Genomic DNA, 27,792 nt, shown 5'->3' with positions numbered 1-27,792 from the left:
TTACAACCTTTTGGTAGTTTTTATTTGTTGTTTATTTTTCTCTCTTATTAACGAATATTATTTTTATTTGGCGGGCCTATATATCTTAATTTGAGAAAACTTTTCTTGTTTTTCTTTGTTATTATTAATTTTGTGACTATTTTTGGTATTTAGTAATTGTATTAGATATGTCGAATCTGAAATTTGCCACCTTTAATGTTCAACGATTAAATAATCCGATCAAGCATAAGCAAGTTTTGGCTTACATTAAAAAGATGAAGATTGATATTGCTTTTTTACAGGAGACGCATTTGAATGAAAAAGAAAGTATAAAATTGAAGAGGGATTGGGTTGGACATGTTTTTTTTTTCTTAATTTAATTCCAAAGCTAAGGGAGTAGCAATTTTGATACATAAAAATTTATCTTTTGAATTACAATCAATGGAAATGAATGCAGGACGTATTCTTAAATTGAATTTTAAGATTTTTAATGAATTTTGGACTTTAGTTAACATTTATGCACCAAATATGGATGATGAAGTATTTATTTCAGATGCATTTTTGCTTTTGGGACAAGCTAATGAAAATGTTTTGGTTGGAGGAGATTTTAATTGTGTTTTGGAACCTTTACGAGATAAATCTCCAAAAAATGTTAAAAAATCTAAAATGGGAATTCAAATTCGAGCTTTGATGAAAGATTTTAATTTAGTGGACATTTGGCAACATCTTAACCCAACAGAGAAGGATTTTTCTTTTTATTCATTTAGACATGAATCTTTTTCTAGAATTGATTTTTTTTTTAGTATCAGCACATTTACAGGGGAAAATATTGCAAGCAGAATATAAAAGTAGGGTAATTTCAGATTATTCTTTGTTGTATTTTACTTATGAGAGTTCTGAAAAAGTTTGTCTAGCTCATCGTTGGAGATTTAAGACGATGTTGTTAAAAAAAGTGGAATTTATTGAATTTGTTAAGAAACAAATTAATCTTTCTTTGGAAGAAAATGTCAACTCCGTTCAGAGTAAATTTATATTGTGGGATGCTATGAAAGCTGACTTGAGAGGTCAAATAATTAGTTATACCTCTAAGGTTAAAAATAATTATTTGACTGAGAGTCTTTAATTAGAGAAACAGATTGATGAATTAGAAAAGGAATTTCAGAGAGATGCAACAGAAAATCAGAAGATAGAGTTGTCTAGATTGTAATTGAAATATAATACGTTGCAATCTTATCAATTTGAATGTTTGATTAATAGATCTAAACAACAGTATTATGAATGGGGTGAGAAAGCAGTTAAAGAAAGAACAGGTATCAAGGGTTATTAATGCAGTCAGACGAAATTCAACTATTATTTACAAACCTTGTGAGATTAATGATGAGTTTTATTCATTTTATAAGAAATTATATACTTCTGAGGAAAACAGGAGAGCGGTTCGAATGACTCCTTTTTATCAGTGTTGAAATTACCGGTACTAGGAGAAGACATATTGGAGCTGGAGGCTCCTTTTACTGATTTAGAAATTAAATCGGCTATGTTGGAAATGCCGAGTTGAAAATCACCTGGTGATGATGGGTTTTCGGTTGAATTTTATAAGGTATTTTATGATGATTTACCTACAGTATTTGGAGATGTGTTATGATAGATTAAGGAACATTATGATTTACCTGAATCATGCTCTAGTGCCTAAATTACTGTAATTCCTAAGAAGGATAGAGATCCGTTAAAGGTGTCTTCATATAGACCAATTTCTTTATTGAATGTCGACGGTAAAATAATAGCTAAAGTATTAGCGTATCGATTGGCTAAATTTTTACCTAAGTTGATACATGTTGATCAAACAGGTTTCATAAAGAATAGGTATGCTTCAGATAATATTCTTTGAGCGATTAGCTTGATTAATAAACATCAACAGTGCCCTGACCATCCGATGGTGATATCTCTTGATGCAGAAAAAGCTTTTGACAGAGTTGAGTGGAACTTTTTATTTAAAGTTTTAGAGAAATTTAACTTTGGTCCTTCTTTTATTGGTTGGATTAAAGCTTTATACAATAAACCAATAGCCAGGGTATTGACAAATGGCCAGATCTCGGAAACTTTTAAATTAACTCGTTCAACTCGACAAGGTTGCCCTCTGTCTCCAGCTTGGTTTGCGTTAGCAATTAAACCTTTAGCACAGTTGATACACAGACACAAGGTATGAGAGTTTTAGATGAGGAGTATAAAATTAATCTATTTGCTGATGATGTTCTGGTGTATTTAACAAAACTGGCTCAGTCACGTTTACACTTGAAGGAATTTAACACAATATGGATCTTTGTCTGAATATAAAGTTAAGTGGGGAAAAAGTGAATTTTACCGATAGGTGAAGGAGATTATTCAGTTTATAAGAATATTATTAATTTGAAGTGGATTGATCGAATTAAATATTTGGGTATAAATGTGGATGTTGATTATCAATCTTTATATAAATTAAATTATGTACCGTTAATGAAAAAGATTAAAGCTGATTTGATTAAGTGGAAGGATCTTCCTATAAATTTAATTGGAAGAATAAATACAATTAAAATGAATATTTTTCCACATATACAATATTTGTTTCAGTCAATTCCATGTTTACTTAATAAGAATTTTTTTCAAAATTTAAATAAAATGGTTAGGGAATTTTTATGGAAAGGTAAATTTCCAAGAGTAGCTTTGAATAAGCTAACCTGGAAATATGCATTAGGGGGATTACACTTACCACATTATCAAAATTATTATGAGGCAGCTCAATTTAAATTTATTAGTTTATTAATGGATTTGGAACGGCCCCCTACTTGGGCTAAAATTGAGATGGCAAATATTTCTGAATTTGAAACACATCAATTTTTGTTTCGGTGGAATTTAAATTTATTACAACAATATAATGTGCCTATACTAAAACATTTAATGAAGTTATGGATGAGGAAAAATAGAATGATAGGTTCTAAAGGTAAATTACTGACTTTAACACCGTTATATAACCAACTTATTCCTTTTTCAATGTTTATTACATTGGAAGGTCAATTTTTATCCTTTAATCAAATGAGGGAAGATTTTGGTATTAATGAGAATTCTTTATTTGTTTATTATCAACTTCGATCCCTAGTAAAACAAATATTTGGTAGAAACATGATTTTACCTAAATTGACTAAATTTGAATCTTTTCTTGTGACTGCACCAAAGAAGGGATATATTTCATTGATGTACCAAATATCCACAGGAAAGTATGGAAAAAAAAAAGGATAGAATAGATCTAAGATTAAATGGGAAAAGCATATTAATTTTATTTTTTCTGAGGATGATTGTTTAGATATCTGTCATGATAGTGTCACTACATTGATAAATGTTCGTTATGCAATCGTTAATTACAATTTTTTACATCAATTGCATTTAACACCTGAAAAGTTAAAAAAATATATGGTTTTAGTGAATCAGATTCTTGTTTTAGGTGCGGTAATTCAGTTGGAACTTTTTTTCATGCTCTTTGGTTATGTGTACATATACAATCTTTTTGGAAAGCAATTCAATTGTTTTTGGAACATTTGTATAAGATCAAAATACCTCTGGATCCGACAATATTTTTGTTGGGTAAGTTGAATCCTCTGAAAGATTTGGGATTAGATAAATTTCAGATTGCTTTTGTGTATTTAGCTTTATCTGTTGCAAAAAAAAATGTATAGCAAGTACATGGAAAAAGACTAATGTGATTGATATTAATAGATGGCATAATGAGATGAAAACTTGTTTATTAATGGAGAAAATTACGTATGTTTTACATGATAATTCCTTTTTTTTAATAAGTGGTCTTTATATTTAAAATATTTACATTTAGATTTGCCTTGATTGGATTTTAGTAAATATATTTCGATTTTCTTTTCTCTTTCTTTGGCTCTCCTAAAGAGAGCTGGCTGAGAGGGGAAAGGGGGGTTCTTTTTTTTTTCCTTTTCTTTTTAATATATATAAAGAAAAAAAATTTATTGTTCATAATATGCATTTTTCTTATTGTATGTAATAACTTTGTTGAACGAATAAATAAAGTTATGAAAAAAAAGAACGCCGCTCAGACCTTCTAGCGCCTCAGAGACTCTGTGGGCAGGGACTTGGATTTCGTCTTTATTTATTTGGATGACATCCTCATCGCCAGCAAGGACTGGGCGCAACACCTACTTGCCCTTTTCTCCCGGCTGGCCGACTTCGGCCTTACCTTCAACCCAGCCAAGTACCAGTTCCTGGGCCATACCATCATGGCCGAAGGAGCCACGCCCGCCGCTGCGAAGGTCGCCGCTATCAGGGAGTTCCCAGACAGCCTCAAGGGGCTGCAGGAGTTTGTGGGTATGGTCAACTTTTACAACTGCTTCATCCTGGGAGCTGTGCCCTCATTCCAGCCAAGCACAAGATGCTTGCTTGTAACCCAGAAGCCTGTACCGCATTCAAGGCCACCAAGGACCCCCTGGCGAAGGCTGCCATGCTCGCCCACTGACCTGCATATGGCACTCTGTCATGCCTCTGCCACAGCCATCGGTGCCATCCTGAAGAAGAAGGTGAATGGACATTGGAAACCGCTGGCATTCTTCAGCCGCCTGCTTTGCCCGCCAGAATGCAAGTATAGTGCCTTCGACCGCGATTTACTGGGCATGTACCTGGCAGTGCGGCATTTCCGCTATTTTATGGAGGGGAGGACTTTTACCATTTTCACAGACCACAAACCCCTCACCCAGGCACTTGCGATGGAAAAGGATCCCTGGTCGGCCCGCCAGCAGCATCACCTCTCCTTTGTGTCGGAGTTTACCACCCACATTCAGCACAAGGCAGGGAAGGACAATGTGGCTGTCGACGCACTCTCACGACCGGCCATCTGCGCACTGATGCCCGGCCTCGACCTCGACCAGCTCGCCCGGGACCATGAAGCTGTTGAGAAGATGAGGGCCTTCAAGACCGCCATCACCAGCCTGCGGTTCCGAGACCTCCCGACTCCGAGTGACGAAGGCACCATCCTGTGCGATATCTCCTTGGGCACCCCGCAGCCAGTGGTTCCCCAGCAGTGGCGCAGGTAGGTCTTCAGTCACATCCAACACCTTTCACATCCGTCCATCAGCAGGTCCACAGTCCGGATGGTGACAGAACCGTTCATATGACATGGGCTGCAGAAGCAGATCGTGTGCTGGCCCAGAACATGCACCCATTGCCAGACGTCTAAGGTGCACAGGCACACCAGGGCGCCCATACAGGAGTTCGAGCACGTCCGGGAACGGTTCAGCCACATTCACATGGACATTGTCGGGCCCTTACTTGTTTCCCGGGGCAATCATTACCTGTTTACAGTGGTGGACCACACCACTCGCTGGCTGGACCGAGGCGATCCCGATGCCGAACGCCTCCACCGACTCCTGCTCCCGAGCACTGTTGCATGGTTGGATCGCCTGGTTCAGCGTCCCGGCTCACTTCACCAGCGATCGGGATGCCCAGTTCACATCTGCACTCTGGGCAGAACTCGCCAACAGGTTGGGGATCCAGCTACACCCCACCACAGCCTACCACCCACAGGCCAATGGACTGGTGGAACACCTTAAGTCGGCGTTCATGGCCCGCTTCACCAGTCCCGACTGGACGGACGAACTGCCTTGGGTGCTCCTGGGCATCCACTCCACTCCCAAGGAAGATCTACAGCTGAGTTGGTCTACGGTGCGCAGCTGGCACTACCTGGTGAGTTCGTCAACGCACCACACAATCCCCAGCGGTCGCCGGACGAACTACTTCCTCACCTCAAGGCACGCTTGGATTCCTTTGAACCCCCACCGCTGCCCAGGCATGGCACCCATCCGACTCACGTTCCTGGCGAGCTGCTTTCCGCGGAGTTCGTTTTCGTTCGGCGAGGCCCAACCATGGTACCTTTTCAGCGACCATACAAGGGGCCGTACAGGGTTATACAGCGTTACGGCTCGACGTTCACACTGGACTTGGGTGGCAGGCATGAGCTGTTTACCATGGACAGGCTGAAGCCAGCGCACCTTGATCCCACCGAGTCAGAGGTCATTGCCCAGCCCAAGAAGTGAGGCCTCCCGGCAAAAAAGGACATCGGCGCCAGTTCTGGCGGGGGGAGTGCTGTGTGGTAACTCACCACAAGGCAAGTGAACCAGCCTCACTTGTAAGCCATGCGGCGGGGCAGCCGGCCAAAATGGCGCCGTCGGGGGTTTCCCTTCCTTTCAGTCGGGGCTCAAAAACCCGCGCTTGGGGACCACATGACGCCCGGGTGACGTCAGCGCCCTCCAGCGCAGTTTTCAGCCAGGTCCAGGCTGGGAGTATAAGTGCAGCCCTGCAGCCTTCAATAAACTAGTCTGCTCACTGAGCTCAACTCGTTTGGGTGTGTGTGTTATTGAAGGAGCAGTGTAGGCCCCGCTACAACATCAACCTTCAAGCACATAGACACACTAATCATCCACTAATTCCACTTTATTCTTGCCACTTTCCTCATCAACTCCTCCCCAGATTCTAACACTCATTTACAAGTTTGGGGCAATGTTATAGAAAATTAACCCACAAGTCTTTGGGATATAGGAGGAAACTAGAACATTCAGGGAGTACCCACACAGCCATATGGGAATATGCAAACTCCACACAGACACCATAGGATGTCTGGACTGAAATGGAGTCACAAGAGTCATGTGGAGCAAATGCAAGGTTTAGGAACAACCATGTTATAACTCTAGTATCTAAAATATCACACTAATTTGTCTGTAATGGAACAAATGTAAAAAAGCATGCATGGGAGCACACTTGCAAATTTTAAACATTTAAGAAATTCACTAAATGGTCATTTACAAATCCTTAGAATAAACTTTCATTACTTACATATGGCAGGATTGATTTTCTTGTGTTATTGAATGTAGCCTCTGCATTTCTTCATCTTAAACTAGTTTTGTTACTTCCATGTTCCCCTTTTAAAAAAAAGGAAAAAAAACTAAAATGTGCACTTATCTTTGGTTGATTTTTTTGTTCCAATATCACAAGATAATAAATGAAACACCTTCATTAGTTTCTCTCTTTAGCCTCTCTTATCTTTAAATGATGTCAAATGCTACTGACGCATAACAGCAAAATTCAAATCCCTGATACTGATAAACCTGCATGAATGGTACACCATAAACATTTTGTTTTCCTCCTGCTCTCACTTTCAGATAGCGCTTATCTAATTCTTCCCTTCTTTTACTTGACTGCTCTATTTGCATCTCTCGGATCTATTACAACGCCAAAGTCTTTTTAGTAACACCCCTTTCTATCAGGACCACTCAATACCAAAAAAATTAACAAAATTAAAGACGTAAATTTCTCTCTCCCCATTATACAGGAAACCTGTTCTTCCAGTGATTCAACTGATTCATCCACATTCCTTTCAACTTCAAGCACTGCATTCACGAATTGTGAAGTGGTCTCTTTTACCATGAGCAAAACCAATAGGTCTTGATCAAGTCACACAATGATGAACCTTGCTTCCGATTGCCTGTCACTTTAATTAGTCATTTCCATTTGATCTCTACATCTTTGCCCTCCTAGAGATAAACCAAAAAAAAACTACAGATACCAGGGTTGAGTAGTACACAAAATGCTGGAGAAACTCAGCAGGTCACACAGCACCCATAGAAAGTAAAAGGCAGTTGATTTGACATTTCAGGCGTGAGCCCCTCTTCAGGAGTGCCTTTTACTTTCTATGAATGCAGCATGGCCTGCTGAGTTTCTCCAGCACATATGAGTACTACATCTTTGGCCTCCTATACTGTTCCAAAATGCACTGGGTAAGCTAAGGGACAGGACCTCGCATACTGCAACCTGCAACTTAACATTGGATTCAATAATTTCAGACAACCAGCTTTCCCAACATTATCTTTTATTAGCATCTGCTATGCTCTGCATCTCACAGATCTGGCATTGTTTTTTCATCTGTATTCTCTCAACAACCTGAACAACATTCCCTTAGATGGAACCAAGAGCATTTGTGTCCATTGGATTCTATTCTGTCCCACTTTTCAGAGACATCCCTTTGTTCTTTCCTACCTACCATTCACTACAGCTTTAAAGTATGCTTTTATTCTCATTTTTGTCAACCCTATTACAGTAATTAAGCTGACACTTTTTTTCCATTTTTCTCTTCATAAGCTCCTTTTCCACTGGCTCCCTGTCCCAGGAATTAACTGAGAATTTACTGGGATAGGGTTCAGTGGTAAAAGGATATTGTCCGAACGTCAGCCTCAAATGACTTCATTTCACACCAGGGATCAACCACCTCTACTTCTGTTCATATCCCTGGTGTTTGCTGATGCCGGTATTCTAATAAAACCAGTAGAAAAGGGGCAGCAGCCACCCATTTCCAGTTGAAGGTAGAACACTCTGATTCCCAGGGATGAGTGTGTTCAATGGAAAAGCAATTAGTGTCCCAGTTAAGGGTGGCCCAGTGGAAACACCACAAAAGGCTTCCTATCCCAGGACCCTGCACAACCAATTAACCAGGATGCTAGTGGAAAAGGGGCTACAAATCCTGCTTGACATACAGAATATCTCCCACATTTTCTGTTCTTATCCAAGATTTCCATAATTTGTAGCATTTTGCTTTTACATTTTATAAATGTGTTTGAATTGGTTGGTGTATGGTGAAAAATTTAAAACATTGGTCTCCATTTGATGTCAAGTATGCAGTCCAGCTATTCACCCCAATGAGGAAAATTCTCATCAACTGTCTAAACATTTCAATTTTATATACCAATTACATTTTCTGCAAACTCATATATTCCAAACAAAATAACCCAAACCCTTCTTTGCTTCCTTTCACTGTCAATTTTGTGTTCAACATTTTTTCCCTCTGGGTTTTGTGGATCTACATTTTCTAATGTATCTGCCACACAGATCTTTTCAAATCCTAAAATAAACTCTGACTGTATCAAATACTCCACATTCCAAATATTCCACTCTTGCCGGCCATATCATCCTGAAAAAGCACTAAATTGGGGTTTCACTGTACTTCAATTTTGCCCAAAGTCCCTGCTCCTGCCGACAGCCCAAGGTCCACGCTCCTGCCTGGAGCCTGATGTCCCTGCTCCTGCCGGGAGCCTCGTTAAATCGAGGCAAGCAAAATTGGGGTTTCACTGTACAAGTTACAGAACTGAGCATTAGCCTTCTGCCACAGAGTTGGAAAATTAAGGACAGAACCTCCATTTTTTTCCTCTGTTCATTCTCCTAACCGTTAACAATACATTTAATCCAGGCCTATTTTTTTGTTTTTAATGGAACCAATAAATAAAATTCTACTTTCCTTGCACAATAATATTTCAAAATTCACTCTGCTCTTTTACAAAGAGCCACAAAGCAATCGTTTAAAACTATTCCACGTTTTGCAACTTCATGCTTAAATATGTCCTCTGTAATTATCCTCTTACTGAATTTTACTTGCTATTATGCTTTCATGCACCCTTTGCACTTGTAGGCTCCGGCACGTTTTTATTTCTTCTGGTCTTTTCTGTAGCATTCAATAGTCTGACGATGACTTAGCAAAAGTGGATTTTAAGGAATTAAAATGATATCAATTGAAAATCTTTATTCCCGGTCTATCTTTGACCATTGCATTAATTATATTAAATGCAACTGAATTACAATGAAACAGTGATTCAACACGAGTTGTACACTATAGTTGATATCTTACTGGCAAAATGTTTATAATACTGCTGCTCATATCCTATTTCAGTCTGTAGATTTTAGCTCTTCTTAACTATATCCATCGTGGTTTTGTGACTTTTGCATGAAATCGTCAATTTGTTCTATTTTCCTTTTCCTCCCACATACCTTTGCAAAAATCCAGTCGATAAATGACAGCTTTTATGAGAGTTGAGGTTTGACACATTCTTCCATTTGTATGCATGAAAGCAGTTAATATTTCAAACTTACGAACATTCTCATAAATATCCTGACCTGATAAATTTATATACTCCAATTCGAATGCTTTAAAACAATTTCAAAATCAATCAAGTTCTCGACAGAAAAGCTGAGAGCAGAGGTTCACAATCATTCAAGCTGAATAGTTTAAGGTTGAACGAGTGTGATGTGATAAAGTAACTGTTTCATTATTGTTAAAAATCTTTCTTCAGTGCCTATTCTGATTTGGCTTCAATGTCATTGCAAATGTGCACAAGTGTACTGATTTGTAACAGCTTTAAACTTCTTTTAATTCATGTCAAGTTTAATTACCTTCATTAAAACTTATTAAGCAGCCTTGCACAGACCAAAGAACAAGTAAAAGCTTGATTTATGCCTTGAGCAACAATAGCATCACTCTTCTAATACAGCAAACATCTACTTGATCCAAGGATTTCACTCAATATACTCACAAACAAAGAGCACATTACCAGGACGTACAATCCTTCACAGCGGGGCAGGAAACTGCTTTGCTCACCTGTCTAATATTTGCTTCCTTATGACATAAAGAACTACTTCAGGCAGAGAATATGTGTATCTACATGAATACTAATTAGATCATAGGCCAACGACTACATTCATGTGACTGTGACCCAAACAATTTTACTGGTTTCCTTGTACTGGTAGAAGATTAAAAGGGGCTGGAATATGCCATTCATTTAATTGTTATTTCAAGAAATACCTCAAAACTATATTTAGCCTCAATAGATGGAAAACAACTTAAAACAGAAAACATGTCCATTCTAATTTCAATTCAACTAACCACTCAAAAATATTTGCATTATCCATATCAAATGCTTCTTACAACTAATTATGACATAGAACATTGAAGATTAATTTAAATATTGTCAATTTTTTTTTACCTGTTTTAAGTCACATTGTTCAGCACTTTTATGGCATTTTTTAAAAAAAACCCAGATCATTTCTGCCCCATCTCCTGATGAACATAGGACTGACAACAGGCTAAGTGTCTGTAGCCTCAAGAGGCTATTGATTCATTATGTATCAGCATCAGGTACCAATCAACTGTGATCAGGCACACAAACACAGAGCAAGTGAATTACAAAAAATAATGTTGCTAATTTTCACAAGGGAAGGGGGTTCTCAATAGTTTATGGTGCCTACCAAAATCAAAAATAAATGAATCCCAAACCTAATGATTCACCATGACAGCCCTCAAAAACAATTTGTCTGAGGTCTAATTTATTGAAGATAAATAAGCTTCAATTTTCAACATACATTCTCAGGCTTTGTTCAATTTACTATTTCTATGCAAAATGACTGGATATATTCAAAACAATTGGTCAATTAAGAATGAGCACAAGTTGATGCATGCACGAGGAAAGGAAGAGAACAAAGGGATTTAAAGAAGTGGTAATTAGACCTTCTGTGAGTATAAAAATGGTCTCAGATCAGAATTATCTCTCAGTGTTAATTTATGTGAAACAGCTGAACAAAAAACTGCAATTTAAAATTGTATCGTCTATAATGCAAGAATTTCTGGCCAAAATAATCGAGAAATTACAGTGAAGGCTATCAATTTTGGTTGTATTAAATAGGGATGCCTTTCATTACATACAAAGTGCTTTTTGCAAAATATTGATAAAACATATAATATTCCATATAATTAGAGAAAATGAATTGCCATTGTAATATGTCGTCTTTTGAACATGCTAGGAATTACACTAAAGGTAAACAAAAAATTTGCAGATACTATACTGGAGCCGAGTGCAATACACAAAGATGCTGGAGTAATAGCAGGTCATGTAGCATCCATAGGAAGGAAAAGGCTGTTGATGTTTTGGCCTGAGCCCTTCTTCAGGAGTGCCAAAGATCAGACAAATGCCAATAAGATGGTGGAGGTCTGGAAAGAGCACAGGCAAACAGGTGATTAGTTAATGCAGGTAGAAGCGGGTTGAAGAGAAAGGAGCAAGGAAGTGACAGGGAGAGGGTGGAGGACTAAGAGAAATAGCCCTCTTAAAGAAGGAAGGATTAGAGAGCAAGAAGGAGACAGACATTTGGGGAAGGGGGGGGGGTGGAGATTTAACAGAAATTCTGGTTGATATTGATGCCATCTGATTGAAGACTACCGTGATGGTGTTGTTTCTCCAATTTACTAGTGGCCCAAACTTGGCAGTTCACAAGACCATGGTGAGACAAGTCAGTGTGGGAAAAAGTTGTGGTTGATGGGAGGTCGATATTAGTGGACAGAGCAAATATGCTCAAAGAAATGATCCCACAATCAGCATCCAGTCTCCCTGACGTAGAGGAGGCTCCATCGGGAGCACTGGGTGCAGCAAATGACCTCTACAGAACCACAGGCGAGTTGTTGTTTTGCTTATAAGGACTGTTTGGCTCCTGACTGATGTTGGGGGAACATGTGTAGGTACAAGCACAGCACTTCCTGCATTCACATGGTTGGTGGGAAGGGATAAATGGGCAAAGGAATTGCAGAGGAAACAATCCTGATGGAAAGTCGAGAAGGGAGGGGAGATGTGTTTGGAGGTGTAAATTGCAGAGAGTATCTTGAATGCAGAGGCTGGTGGGGTGGTAGATGAGTACAAGCGGAATTCTGTTCTGTTTGTGAGGGTAAGAGGCCTGGGCAGATGTATGGGGAGATGCGAGTGAAGGCTAAGTTATTGGCAGTAGAGGGGAAACCTCTGAAGGAGGTTCTACAATGGAAAGCCTTATCCTGGAAGCAGATGCATTGGAAACTGAGTAATTGAATGAAAGAAATAGAATTTTTCCAGGAGATAGAGGAAAGAATTTTAAGGGGACCCCAGCACAGAAGATGGTAGAGAAGCGATGTCAGAAATACCAGGGATTAATTCAGAAGATGCAGGTTCATTTCATCCCTAAAAGGGATACCCCTAAAGGGAAGGTGAGGCAACTATAGTTGACAAAGTCAAGGACAGAATAAAGGCAAATAGAGAACATAAAGTACTACAAAAATTAGGAAAGCAGAGGATTGGGTAGATTTTAAAAAACAAACAAAGGCAACCGAAAAGGCAGTATGTGGCGGAAAGATGGAATGTGAAGATAATGAGGCAAGAGGAGGCATATGCCACAGATCAGAGGTGGAGAGGGTGAGCAAATTTAGGTTCTTGGGTGTCACTACCTCAAAGGATCTTTCCTGGAACTAACTTAGCAATGGTATCGTGAAGAAAGCACGTAAGCACCTCTACTTCCTCAGGAGTTTGGTATGATGCTTGAAACCCTAGGAAATTTCTAGAGGCGTGGTGGAAAGTGTACTGACCAGCTGTATCATGGTCTGATAATGGGAAAACCAATACCCCTGAGCATAACACCCTCCAAAAGGTAGTGGACACAGCCCACTCTTGAGTACAAGGATCTCTGCCATCGAGGGCAACAGCAATCATCAAAGACCCACACCACCCAGCACACACTCTGATCTCACTGCTGCCATCAGTAAAGAGGTATATGTGCCACAAGACTTGCGCCACCAGGTTCAGGAACAGCTGTTACCCCTCCACCATCAGACTACACAACGACAAACTCAATCAGAGACTCATTTAAGGACTTTTATTGTGCACTTTATTGATTTTCTTTTCGTTGTCTCTGTATTGCACAGTTTGTTTTCATTCATTACCTGTTTACAGTTATTTTACTTGTTTACATTTGTTGTGTAGTTTATTTATTGCACTACCAATTAGTGGTAATTCTGCTGCGCCCACAGGAAAAACAAATCTCAAGGTTACATGTGATGCCATGTATGTACTCGGACAATAAATCTGAAATCATACGTCAAATCTCCTAACACGTTCAAGTCCTTCTGCAGACGCACTGCTTCTTCAACAATACCTGCCCACCCACTCCGTATCATCCTGAAAATGTAGCCACAAAGCCATCAATCCCTTTGTCCAAATTATATAACACAAAACATAGCAACCACCAACCACTGCAGAACCCCACTAGCCACTGACAGCCAACCAGAAAAACCCCTCTTTATTCCCACCATTGGCCTTCTACCAATCTTCTATCCATGCTTGTACCTTTCCTGTGAAAGACAAAACATTTGGCGGTGTACTTGTTCTGGTGTTACTGCAGGGCTTCTGAACTACTGATCCATAAACTCAACATTCTTAATACCACCTGGGCTGCTTCAGTTAGAGATAGAGCATTCATGAACTGAGATTTCTAGGAGTCAATCAAGAGAGGGAGGAGTGGAGGTTGCACTTTTGAAGAAATTGAGGAAATCTTTGAAAATTTTCCTCTCTGTCTGGTAATCATTTTCCATTATGGAGCTTTGAATAGATCCTTTCAGGAGTCTGGTGTCAGGCATGCGAGTCACATGGCCTACCCAATGTAGCCTCAATGCTGACCTGGGAGAGGATACTGATGTTGGTTCTCTTGCCTTTCAGGTGAATTTAATGAAACAAAAGTCTTTAATGAGGTTTTAAAAAAAAAAAGGTCAGGCAATAAGTACCGTTCCCAACATTTTTCTTGGGAGTTGTCTTCCAGTGAAGATCACGTCCGCTGTGCCTCCAAATGGACAAAAGGAGACATCTGTGGAAAATCCTAAGAATGGCAGAGGAACCTCCTCTATAGTTACGCTAGCTGAACATCTTACTCCTGGATGATTGTTACAATTCTCTCCTCCTCTTCTTAGATGTAAGCAAAGAGATTGGGGATTCAAAGCTTCAGTGGGAACGCTGTCAGTCTGATTCAGAAGGTTTTTTTTAGTTGGTTCTTGACCTGTTTGATACCATATCAAATTGAAGAGGTGGTGAGTCAATGTGAGTTTATGATATACACAAGTACAATGCACCATCATTCTTACTTGCTGCAGCCAATCGGGTACACAGGACCCATCGACTACAAAAAAAGTAGCAACATTTAAATTACCACAAATACCAAGATAGAAAAAGCGATAATTAAGAATAGTTAAATAAATATTCATATTTGCACTTAATTTTTAAAAAGTGGGGGGGAAAGGGGGGGTTGGACTAATTTGAGTTGGGTTATTAATGTGTAATAATTATTGGGGAGGGTATAGTTTATTTAGATTACTGATACTGTATTGTAATTTTATTATTTTATTCTTAATTTTTTTAATGAAATCCTATATGTTATTCATGTTATAAAATCTTAAATAAAGTTTAAAAAAAAATTTTAAAAAGTGACATTTCAGTCATGCGGACAGATGTTTTGGTGATCCTGGACTAGTTTATGGTTAATGTTAGGATAGTATAAGGAGGTGTCAAGAGCAGCTTGATAGCTTTTGGATAAAAACAGTTCTTGAACCTGGAGGAGCTGGATTTCAAGCCTCAGTACGTTCTGCATGAAGAGAGTAGAGAGAAGAAATTATGACCAGGGCAATGGGAATTTTTTATGAGACTCAAAGCCCTCACAGCAGCACTTCACAATTGGATGCTTTCAATGGAGACCAGTTCTTGCTTAGGACTTGGCTACGTTTGCCACATCCTGCATTTCGAGGCACTCGAGTTTCCAAATCAGGTCGTAATGCAACCAATCATTACACTTTTCATGCCAACCATGTTGACATTTGATAAGAGTATTTGAAAACAAGCCAAATCTCCTCAGACTTCTTAGAAAGTAGTGACGGGTAATCACAGCAAGAGGAGACTCAAGGGAAGTTTTTGTAACACGAGTGACGTTGACTGCCTTTTTATTGTTGACTCATTGACCTCCCAATTTTGGGTCTCAGTGACATTTAAAACCATAGAACAATACAACACAGAAACAGGCTCTTCATCCCAACTAGTCTGTGCCAAACTATTATTCTGCCTGGTTGGCCCAAATATATCAATAGGTTGCTGAACCTCTTGCATTCTCTTCAATTGCCAGTTGCTCTTTAAACTGCGTATTTCTTGCTTGACTTCTGCTTTCAGGTCAATGGGACTTTCAATCCAGGAATGCCTGATGCTTATGGTTAAGTAGCTCCTCGATCGCTTGGTCATTCTCAGAAATCAGTTCCTATTCCTCTAAGTAGAAAAGCAAAGAATTTTTTCACTTTAGTGGATTTTAAAGTGAAACATAAGGTGAACTTTCTGCACCTCCTGTAGGCTGAAAGTTAATAGGGTGCCTCAGATGCAATCTGAGAAGAGTTAGATTTTGTGTTGCTCTCGAGAGCTTTATCATTGATCTTCCCAACAGCACAATGTGATTTGTACGACCTAGAACACACATGTCAAATTCAGGCCCGTGGGCCAAATTTGGCCCGCGATATAATTATATTTGGCCCGCAAGATCATATCAAAAATGTATTAGAGGTGGCCCGCTGGCCGCCGCACCAGTATAGTGCATGCACAGTAACCGCTGTTTCCCAGGGTGAGAGAGAGAGAAAAAATCCTGGTCCTTGAAAAGTAGTGGTGGGTGGTTTCATAAGCACGCTGTCGTGTCCCCCCACCCACCCCCCCCAACCCCCACCGCAGCGCGGCCTGGCCGGTGTCAGGGGAAGCCAAGGCCGCTTCCCAGTGCCTGGAACCCCAGAGGCACAGCGTTTCTTGGAGTTGCAGATGGAGTCGGGACGCCGGAGGGAAGATTGGGGCTCCCCGCCGGGCGATGGGGGCGTCGGCCGCCCTGCGCCTTCCCACCGGACCAGCAGCGGGTGCCCGGAGTACACGTGGAGAGTAAGGCTGGTCGGGCAGGTAGGGTGGAACCCCCCGCCAATCTCGGGAGTGGCGTGGGCTGGATCGGGATTAGCCGCGCTCACCTGCTCCTCCACCGCTGACCGGGATCCCAGCGCGGTCCTGAGCGCGGAGACTGCCCTGGAAAGGTCCTGGGACACTGGCACGGAAATAAAAGGGGGTCCGGGAGAAACTCAGCAGGTCAAGGGGGGGTCTGGGAGAAACTCAGCAGGTCAAGGGAGGTCTGGGAGAAACTCAGCAGGTCAAGGGAGGTCCGGGAGAAACTCAGCAGGTCAAGGGGGGTCCGGAGGAAACTCAGCAGGTCAAAGGGGGATCCGGAAGAAACTCAGCAGGTCAAGGGAGGTCCGAGAGAAACTCAGCAGGTCAAGGGGGGTCCGGTAGAAACTCAGGGGGGCCTGACCTCGCCAGGACCGTTGCCCACTCCCCCTCCCTGCCGCAGGCCGACCCGCGACTCACGGTGACGGGGCCGCTGATCCGCCGAGATGCCGCCCTGCAGCGAGTGCCGATGCTCCCGCACTGTTGTTGTCCAACCCGATCGCCCGCAAACCCCACCCTCCCGCACACAGGCCTGAGTAAGTATTATGAACTTTAATCTCAGGATAAAACGATCTTCCAATAGTTTCATGTCACAGTGATAAATATATTCCTGGTTAAAAATGGTCCTGCACCTGGATACAAGCTCATTAGGCATAAAACTTGAAAAGTGTGTAAATCAAAGGATATCTGTACCAATGGAAAAAGGGCATGGCAAATAACCCTGCTAGAGTTCATGCCCACAATCAGTCACCCATTTGATTGTTTCAGTAATCATGTTATTCTCCCACATTCTCAATAGCCCTCAGATTTTACTATTCCACAGCACACTAGCAACATTTGACAAATCCTCTATAGAGAAATATTATTTATTGAATATTTTATTTCTCATTTGTTAATACTTCTGGAAAGAGTTTATCCAAAACTATTATTAAACATTTATTTTAATAAGAAAAAGTTTAACATTACATATGTTGAAAGAAGAGAAAACATTCGGATGTTGTTGAAAATTTTCAGTAAATATTTAGTTCGGCCCTCGACTTAGTCCAAGTTTTTAATTTTGGCCCTCTGTGAATTTGAGTTTGAGACCCCTGACCTAGAATAACAGGAATTCCACAGATAATACTGATAATGACAGATGTGAATGCTGCTCTGTGACATTCACTTGGAAGCACAAGTCACTTTGACATCAATATTGTTACCCTGACATTCATGACAAGCAGGGGATGGCTATTTAAAGACACAATACACAAATTCTAGCAGGTCAAAGGACAAGGCTGCATCCTTCAAGGAATGAGAATCATTAAGAATGAACTAATCTGGTCCTTTTGAAACTTCACCAACCAAATCAGTGAATGACTTATGACCTCCAAAGCCTTGACCTAACTTGTAATCTTGACCATTTTTTCCCCCAAACAAATGCTGCTCAAACCACTGAGTTCCTTCAGCAGATTTTTGCCTTCAGATTCTAGCATCTGCAGACTCTCGTGTTTGACTTACCACTTGACATCCACAATCCCCCAGGATTTTGCTTCAATCAAGTGACCTCGCACATTTCCATACATCAGCAGATGAAAGTGAACCCAGTTCAAATGTTCCTCAATGATAACCTGGCCATTTAGGTGTCAACCGGTGAAACCTTCTCTGAACTGCTTCCAATACTAGACAGAGCTATGATGTCATCAGTACACTATTTAACTGAAGCAAAGCCTCCCCATTTTTGCATTCAACTCTTCTAGTGATAATCAAAAATGTTAGCTTTTCCAATTACTTCTGTGACTGCATTTTGCAAATCATGAATTTAGGAATTCAGGTAAACAAGAAAATCTGCAGCGCACAAAGTTGCATGAGAAACTTAGGAAGTCAGATCCTTCTGCATCTCAGAGCTCCTTTATCTCTCACCATTTTTCTTATTTTTAATTTATTCTCTGTTAGAATAAACAATTTTATATTTTCCCACATGATGCATATTAATTGCCGATTAAGTTCAACCATCAATGTCTATATAATTGTTAATATTTAATATCTCTTTTTCTACCTTGAAATACTGTAGTAATTTAATTATACGACTGTTATCGGTGTATCTTATGTACCTTCGTGAGTACAAGAGAGAATTTTGGTGCATTTGTGCATGGTATTTGTGTATATAACAAACTCTCATCATCTTCTTTATAGCTCGCTATCCTACACTTCTTTGCACCATTAGTAAATCTAGCAATTTTACCTTTGGCCCATTTACATGAAGAGCAAAAAGTTGATCAAACATTATTTCTCTTTCATAAAATGATTTTGATACTCTGAATTTTTATGGGTCTCTTATACTATATATAATATTGGCTTTGAAAAGGATTAATACCATACAATTGCTATGCATTATAAGAACCTTTACAGACTGTTAGAAGGATCAACAGCGCAGGCATCAGCTGCAACATTCAGCATTTTTCTCTTTTCAAATGATCCATTAAGACAAAAAGTGAAATGGTTTCTGAGAGCACACTAAGTGCTTTCATGTACAAGTTGCGTCGATTTACAAAGAACCATTCAATACCATCACTTAGCACACCAAAGAATAAGTTGTGCATATACCAGATGTCCTTAAGATGAAAGCAAATCGGAGAAGAAAACTCGAAGCTAGCAACATAGTTAGCAAAGCAAATAATTCGCAATTCTATCTCACATCATTGAGAGTGACACCCACGTGCAACACTTGATGGTACAAAATGGCTGAAGTTTACAGTACATCTTGAGGCAGTTTTCATTTTATCAAATTTAATAGATGGAAAGAGGCTCAGCAACATAGATTAAGCTAAATTTTCAATATTTAAACCAGGAATTTTCCAAGGAGAAATGGTTGGGGGGGGGGGGGGAGAGGGGAGTAGAGAGAGAGAGAGAGAGAGAGAGAGAGAGAGAGAGAGAGAGAGAGAGAGAGAGAGAGAGAGAGAGAGAGAGAAGTGTGTGTTATGTGTCTCAACTGATCCATGAAAATTAATTTAAACAGTGAAAACATTGCCCATTATGTGGTAGCATTATTTCAAAGTACAATATCAGAAAAGTCTAAAGTCATAAAAAACAATGCACTATTTGTATAGCTTGAATCACTAATGAAAAGAGCACAATGTTAGAGAAACTTATCTAAATCTTGAGTGCATCAATCAATATTCCCATTTGTATTTCTTGTGTCCACTGCATACGCAAATTGAAAAAAATATTAATTCAGAGATACAGAAGGGTAACAGACCAAAAGCTCGCTCTGCCCAAATATACATGCATGACCAATTGACCTGTAAATCCCACGTGGTTTTGAGTACCCAGAGGAAACCCACACAGAAAATATGCGTGACACACAGACAAGAGAAAGCACAAACTCCTTAGAGACAGTGCTGGATTCTGACACGCTGGCTCTATAATTCTTCTCTTTGGCTTAGCTTCGCGGACGAAGATTTATGGAAGGGGTAAAAGTCCACGTCAGCTGCAGGCTCGTTTGTGGCTGACAAGTCCGATGCGGGACAGGCAGACACGGTTGCAGCAGCTGCAGGGGAAAATTGGTTGGTTGGGGTTGGGTGTTGGGTTTCTCCTCCTTTGCCTTTTGTCAGTGAGGTGGGCTCTGCGGTCTTCTTCAAAGGAGGTTGCTGCCCGCCGAACTGTGAGGCGCCGAGATGCACGGTTGGAGGTGATATCAGCCCACTGGCGGTGGTCAATGTGGCAGGCACCAAGAGATTTCTTTAGGCAGTCTTTGTACCTCTTCTTTGGTGCACCTCTGTCACGGTGGCCCGTAGAGAGCTCGCCATATAACACTATCTTCGGAAGGCGATGGTCCTCCATTCTGGAGACGTGACCCACCCAGCGCAGCTGGATCTTCAGCAGCGTGGACTCGATGCTGTCGGCCTCTGCCATCTCGAGTACTTCGATGTTAGGGATGAAGTCGCTCCAATGAATTTTGAGGATGGAGCGGAGACAACGCTGGTGGAAGCGTTCTAGGAGCCGTAGGTGATACCGGTAGAGGACCCATGATTCGGAGCCGAACAGGAATGTGGGTATGACAACGGCTCTGTATACGCTTATCTTTGTGAGGTTTTTCAGTTGGTTGTTTTTCCAGACTCTTTTGTGTAGTCTTCCAAAGGCGCTATTTGCCTTGGCGAGTCTGTTGTCTATCTCGTTGTCGATCCTTGCATCTGATGAAATGGTGCAGCTGAGATAGGTAAACTGGTTGACCGTTTTGAGTTTTGTGTGCCCGATGGAGATGTGGGGGGGCTGGTAGTCATGGTGGGGAGCTGGCTGATGGAGGACCTCAGTTTTCTTCAGGCTGACTTCCAGGCCAAACATTTTGGCAGTTTCCGCAAAACAGGAAGTCAAGCGCTGAAGAGCTGGCTCTGAATGGGCAACTAAAGCGGCATCGTCTGCAAAGAGTAGTTCACGGACAAGTTTCTCTTGTGTCTTGTTGTGAGCTTGCAGGCGCCTTAGATTGAAGAGACTGCCATCCGTGTGGTACTGGATGTAAACAGCATCTTCATTGTTGAGGTCTTTCATGGCTTGGTTCAGCATCATGCTGAAGAAGATTGAAAAGAGGGTTGCTGTGAGAACGCAGCCTTGCTTCACGCCATTGTTAATGGAGAAGGGTTCAGAGAGCTCATTGCTGTATCTGACCCAACCTTGTTGGTTTTCATGCAGTTGGATAACCATGTTGAGGAACTTTGGGGGGCATCCGATGCGCTCTAGTATTTGCCAAAGCCCTTTCCTGCTATAATAGTGTTGTACTAACCATACACTAACCGTGCCGCCTTGTCCCTTGTTTTTGCTTATTCTAAAATGGAAAAGAGCCAATAAACAAGAACAGAAGGATACGTATTGCCATTTGGAAAAGCCAATAAATAACATGCAACAAGCAAGTCCAAATAACGTAAACTTGGTAGTTACCAATTTACCACCAGCGTGAACGTCATTTTCCTTTTTCAATCAAAGTTTCAGTTTAATAAAAGAAGATATTCTTCTAATTTTATGTTGTTTCATCTCTGACTTAAAGAATGCCATATTTCATTATTATAGTCCAAATTTCATTTTCTCATTGGCAATAAAATGTTTGCATTGATTCGGTTGTTTTTATGTAGTTTTGCGTCATTGTTAAAATCTAAAGAGCACAGCCTATTTCTGTCTTAGAACTACAGTACTTTCTTCTGACAATAACACACAGCTTTTTGAATTAAATGGATACACCGAATGATTGATATCTAGAACTCACTGCCAGAGGTGGGTGGTGGAGTCAGATACAATCATTATGTTTAAGAGATATTTAGACAGACACTTAGGTGAGGCGCCTCCTGTTGGAGCTCTGCGCAGAACAGCGGCTTGTCATTACAAACACCCTTTTTCAGCAGAGGGACAGCCTGAAGACTACCTGGATGCATCCCCGATCCAAACACTGGCACCTCCTGGACTACGTCCTGGTGCGAGAAAGAGACAAACAAGATGTGCTCCACACCAGGGTCATTCCCAGCGCAGAATGCCACACTGACCACCGGCTGGTTCGCTGCAAGCTCAACCTTCACTTCAAGCCAAAGCCCAGGAACAGTAAAGCCCTCAGAAAGAGGTTCGATGTTGGAAACCTGCAGTCAGACGAAGTGAGAGGAAACTTCCAGGCAAACCTCAAAGCAAAGCTCGAGGATGCAATCCGCCTCACGGACTCGTCCCCTGAAACCCTCTGGGATCAGCTGAAGACTACCATACTGCAATCCACTGAAGAGGTACTGGGCTTCTCCTCCAGGAAAAACAAGGACTGGTTCGACGATAACAGCCAGGAAATCCAGGAGCTGATGGCAAAGAAGTGAGCTGCCCACCAGGCTCACCTTACAAAGCCATCCTGTCCAGAGAAGAAACAAGCCTTCCGTCACGTATGCAGCCATCTTCAGCGCAAACTCCGGGAGATCCAAAATGAGTGGTGGACTAGCCTCGCCAAGCGAACCCAGCTCAGCGCGGACATTGGCGACTTCAGGGGTTTTTACGAGGCTCTAAAGGCTGTGTACGGCCCCTCACCCCAAGTCCAAAGCCCGCTGCGCAGCTCAGACGGCAAAGTCCTCCTCAGTGACAAGATCTCCATCCTCAACCGATGGTCAGAACACTTCCAATCTCTTTTCAGTGCCAACCGCTCAGTCCAAGATTCCGCCCTGCTCCAGCTCCCTCAACAGCCCCTAAGGCTAGAGCTGGATGAGGTCCTCACCCGGGATGAGACATATAAGGCAATTGAACAACTGAAAAGTGGCAAAGCAGCAGGTATGGATGGAATCCCCCCAGAGGTCTGGAAGGCTGGCGGCAAAACTCTCTGCATGTCAAACTGCATGAGTTTTTCAAGCTTTGTTGGGACCAAGGAAAACTGCCTCAGGACCTTCGTGATGCCATCATCATCACCCTGTACAAAAACAAAGGCAAGAAATCAGACTGCTCAAACTACAGGGGAATCACGCTGCTCTCCATTGCCGGCAAAATCTTCGCTAGGATTCTCCTAAATAGATTAATACCTAGTGTCGCCGAGAATATTCTCCCAGAATCACTGTGCGGCTTTCGCGCAAACAGAGGAACTACTGACATGGTCTTTGCCCTCAGACAGCTCCAAGAAAAGTGCAGAGAACAAAACAAAGGACTCTACATCACCTTTGTTGACCTCACCAAAGCCTTCGACACCGTGAGCAGGAAAGGGCTTTGGCAAATACTAGAGCGCATCGGATGCCCCCCAAAGTTCCTCAACATGGTTATCCAACTGCATGAAAACCAACAAGGTCGGGTCAGATACAGCAATGAGCTCTCTGAACCCTTCTCCATTAACAATGGCGTTAAGCAAGGCTGCGTTCTCGCACCAACCCTCTTTTCAATCTTCTTCAGCATGATGCTGAACCAAGCCATGAAAGACCTCAACAATGAAGATGCTGTTTACATCCGGTACCGCACGGATGGCAGTCTCTTCAATCTGAGGCGCCTGCAAGCTCACACCAAGACACAAGAGAAACTTGTCCGTGAACTACTCTTTGCAGACGATGCCGCTTTAGTTGCCCATTCAGAACCAGCTCTTCAGCGCTTGACTTCCTGTTTTGCGGAAACTGCCAAAATGTTTGGCCTGGAAGTCAGCCTGAAGAAAACTGAGGTCCTCCATCAGCCAGCTCCCCACCATGGCTACCAGCCCCCCCACATCTCCATCGGGCACACAAAACTCAAAACGGTCAACCAGTTTACCTATCTCGGCTGCACCATTTCATCAGATGCAAGGATCGACAACGAGATAGACAACAGACTCGCCAAGGCAAATAGCGCCTTTGGAAGACTACACAAAAGAGTCTGGAAAAACAACCAACTGAAAAACCTCACAAAGATAAGCGTATACAGAGCCGTTGTCATACCCACACTCCTGTTCAGCTCCGAATCATGGGTTCTCTACCGGCATCACCTACAGCTCCTAGTACGCTTCCACCAGCGTTGTCTCCGCTCCATCCTCGTCATTCATTGGAGCGACTTCATCCCTAACATCGAAGTACTCGAGATGGCAGAGGCCGACAGCATCGAGTCTACGCTGCTGAAGATCCATCTGCGCTGGGTGGGTCACGTCTCCAGAATGGAGGACCATCGCTTTCCGAAGATAGTGTTATATGGCGAGCTCTCCACGGGCCACTGTGACAGAGGTGCACCAAAGAAGAGGTACAAGGACTGCCTAAAGAAATCTCTTGGTGCCTGCCACATTGACCACCGCCAGTGGGCTGATAGCGCCTCAAACCGTGCATCTTGGCGCCTCACAGTTCGGCGGGCAGCAACCTCCTTTGAAGAAGACCGCAGAGCCCACCTCACTGACAAAAGACAAAGGAGGAAAAACCCAACACCCAACTCCAACCAACCAATTTTCCCTTGCAACCGCTGCAACTGTGTCTGCCTGTCCCGCATCGGACTTGTCAGCCACAAATGAGCCTGCAGCTGACATGGACATTTACCCCCTCCATAAATCTTCGTCCGCGAAGCCAAGCCAAAGAAAAAGGCAAATGGGATGGGTATAGATGTGAAAAACATTGGCAAGGACATGGTGGACCAAAAGACCAGTTTCTGTGCTGCACAACTATGTATCTTAAATATTGAACATTTAATTTAATTAAAAACCAAACATTTTTAGATAAGCATCCACAGTATTTCCTTTTTTCAGAAAACTTTATTTAAAAGAATTTAAACAACTTACAATCAAACATAACAGAGAAAAAACAATTTTTTTTGTATATATAAAAAAACAAAAACCCCCGCCCACCCTCCCTCCCCTTCAGCCTAACTCTAACCTTAAAGATAATACAGTGATTATAAAGAATTTTTCAAAGTATTTCTAAATTCATATACTCCAAATAAGACCACATTTTAACAAAAAATGAATAATTATCGTGCAGATTATATGTAATTGTTTCCATAATAATACAATGTCTCAAGTTATTATCCCAGCGTGTTATATTAACCTCCACATTATCCTTCCAAATACTAGCCACACATTTCCATTCTACAGATAACACTAGACGTGCAAATGCAATCTGAAATTTATCCAACCCTAATCCTTTCAAAGAAACCATATATCCCAACAAAAAGATTGATGGGTCTAATGGTAATTTAATCTTAAATAATTTTTCCAAAACCAATCTAATTCCTTCCCAAAATGTTTGTACTTTAAAATAAGACCAAACAGCATGTAAAAAAGTTCTAGTACATAGTCCACATCTAAAACAAAAATCCGAATTACTAAATCCATATTTTTTCAATTTCTCTGGAGTCAAATATAACTGATGTAAAAAATTATAATTGACCATTCCATAATTTACATTCATTACTTTAGTTACACTATCAGAACACATAACCTCCCAATTATCTTCCGGAAAAATATAAGTTAAATCACTTTCCCATTTAAGCCTAGACTTCTCCCATTCCAGTTTATCCAGACTATCCTGTAACAATTGGTACATATCTGAAATATAACCTTTCTTAGGTACAGAAGAAATCAAAGACTCAAATTTCATCAACATGGGTAAATTCATCTCTTTACCATCAAAGCTCTGAGTTGATAATACACAAACAGAGAATTTACAGATGTATCAAATTTTTCCCTCAATTGAATAAAAGAAAGAAATTGGCCTTCTTCAAAACAATCCTGAACTATCTTTATACCCTGAGAATTCCATATCTTTAAATGATTATTAAACATTGAAAAAGGAATAAACTGGTTATGATATAACGGGGTTTGAATTGGTAATTTACCCTTTGATCCTAAAACCCTGTTTCTTTTAACCCATATCCTTAACAAATGTATTAATACTGGCATATCACATTCCTGCAATAAATCCACATTTCATTTAAATATAAACTGATGTATCTCAACTTCAGATATACAAGCTATTTCTACCTTTGCCCAACTCAGAGGTTGATCCACATCCATCAATTTGCTAACAAATTTCAACTGAGCTGCATCATAATAATTTTGAAAGTGAGGTAACTGCAATCCACCTAAACCATATTTCCAGGTAAGTTTATGTAAAACTACACGGGCTAATTTTCCTTTCCATAAAAACTCCCGCACTGCCCTATTCAGGTCCTGAAAAAAAAACCCTTTGAAAGTAAACATAGTATAGACTGAAACAAATATTGAATAGAGGAAAAATATTTATTTTAACACAATTTACTCGACCAATTAATGTTAACGGCCACAGTATTTCCTTTATCGTATATTTATTTCCTGAAAAATTTCAATTCAGCAATCTTGCAGATTTTAAAACTTTTTTTGTTTGCAATGTCGCAAAAACAATTTTATTCCAGGCTGCTTTTCCTATGCAAGCTGCAATCAGTGAGTGCTGGAAATAGCTGCCTTTCATCATAAGGTTCTTTCAGCTGCTTCAGGTTGGATTAATTTAGAAATTAAATCTACTAAAAAGTTCTCCTTTATTTCAAAACTTGGAGTTCCTTTACCTTTCTCTGCTAATTTTGTTGTCAGACATAAATTGAAAATTTGGTTTCAATTCAGGAAACATTTTGGATACCACAGATTCTTATTAGTTAATCCTATCTTAAGTAATTCTTTTTTCCTCCCTCAGTTCAAGATACTGGTTTTTATCAATGGTATAACTAAGGCATCCAATCTTTCTTGAACTTTTTTCAACCATAATCTTGCCTCTTTTGTGCAACTATCTGTTAAATTTTATATACCCAGACACCATTTTTTTCAATATTTACAGGTTAGGATTTTTTTTTAAACTTGTTATATTTGAGACTTCCTCAGGACCAGAGTTTAATGCTATAGGGAAAATATATAATTTTCAACCAGACCATAAACAGTTGAAGAACTACTTTTGCTATCTAAGGCTAAAGGTTCCATTATTGTCACGTAATACTCCTCTTAGAATGCATGAAATTCTTTAACTTTGTCTACTGTAAGCAAGGCAGAGAGTCACCACTTTGTCAAGAACTAAAATGAGGCCCCAAAATAAATTCACAAACCCTCGTTTACTAGTGCTCCAGTCACTGAGCTATTGGAGCCTTATTCCCTGGATGGAATTAAAAAACTATGGGAACAAGATTTCCAATAATTATTTTCTGAGACTACATGGGATTCTATTTTGAGACGTATTCACCTTTTTGTGCAATTGCAATTTAAAGTAGTACATAATATTCCAAAAGCCGATTGGCTAAATTATCTCAATTGACCAAGAGATTGAAGTAACAGGAATTGAAGGCTTTTATTAGCAAGAGATGGACAGCATCCCCTGAGTTACTGGCTCACATTGACCCAGGGTCGAACTGGGGACAGGGTTGTGGCATGACAGCCTTTATGGGAAATAAAGGGGAGGAGCTCAAGCTGGCCATTGAGAGCAGGATTAAACATACAAGGTATTTACATACACCAGTTGTTTCATCACATTCACCCCTCTTTTTAAAAAGAAGTCAGGGGGGTGGGGGTAGTGTGGTGTATCAGGTGCCCTCATAAGTTCAGTCTGTCCAGCGGCTTCCTTTACTCCCGGTGGTGTGGAGGCTTCTGTCCGTTGTGGCTGCTCCATCTCGGTTGGCCCAGCTGTGGTGCTTGGTTGGGCTGGCGGGTTGGCCGAAATGCTGGGAGTAAGGGTTTGGGGCCCTAGGGAGCTTGGGGGGGGGGGGGGGTAGGGTGTACCCAACTGTT

General features: G+C 41.0%; 1 protein-coding gene across 7 annotated transcripts in view; it reads right to left on the bottom strand.

Moving 5' to 3' along the window:
• Positions 1-27,792, bottom strand: part of LOC138739556 (inositol polyphosphate-4-phosphatase type I A) — a 239,744-nt gene that overhangs the window by 128,909 nt on the left and 83,043 nt on the right. For 5 of the 7 annotated variants that reach the window (XM_069891866.1, XM_069891873.1, XM_069891869.1 and 2 more), the window contains exon 2: positions 6,853-6,938. The exons of the other annotated variants lie outside the window; for them this stretch is intronic. The gene's annotated coding sequence lies outside the window, so the exon portion shown is untranslated. The remainder of the gene's footprint in view (positions 1-6,852; positions 6,939-27,792) is intronic. 7 annotated transcript variants of the gene reach the window in all.

The sequence above is a fragment of the Narcine bancroftii genome, chromosome 7 (assembly GCF_036971445.1).
Source record: "Narcine bancroftii isolate sNarBan1 chromosome 7, sNarBan1.hap1, whole genome shotgun sequence".
NCBI lineage: Eukaryota > Metazoa > Chordata > Chondrichthyes > Torpediniformes > Narcinidae > Narcine > Narcine bancroftii.
This window is presented reverse-complemented; position numbering and strand designations above follow the sequence as displayed.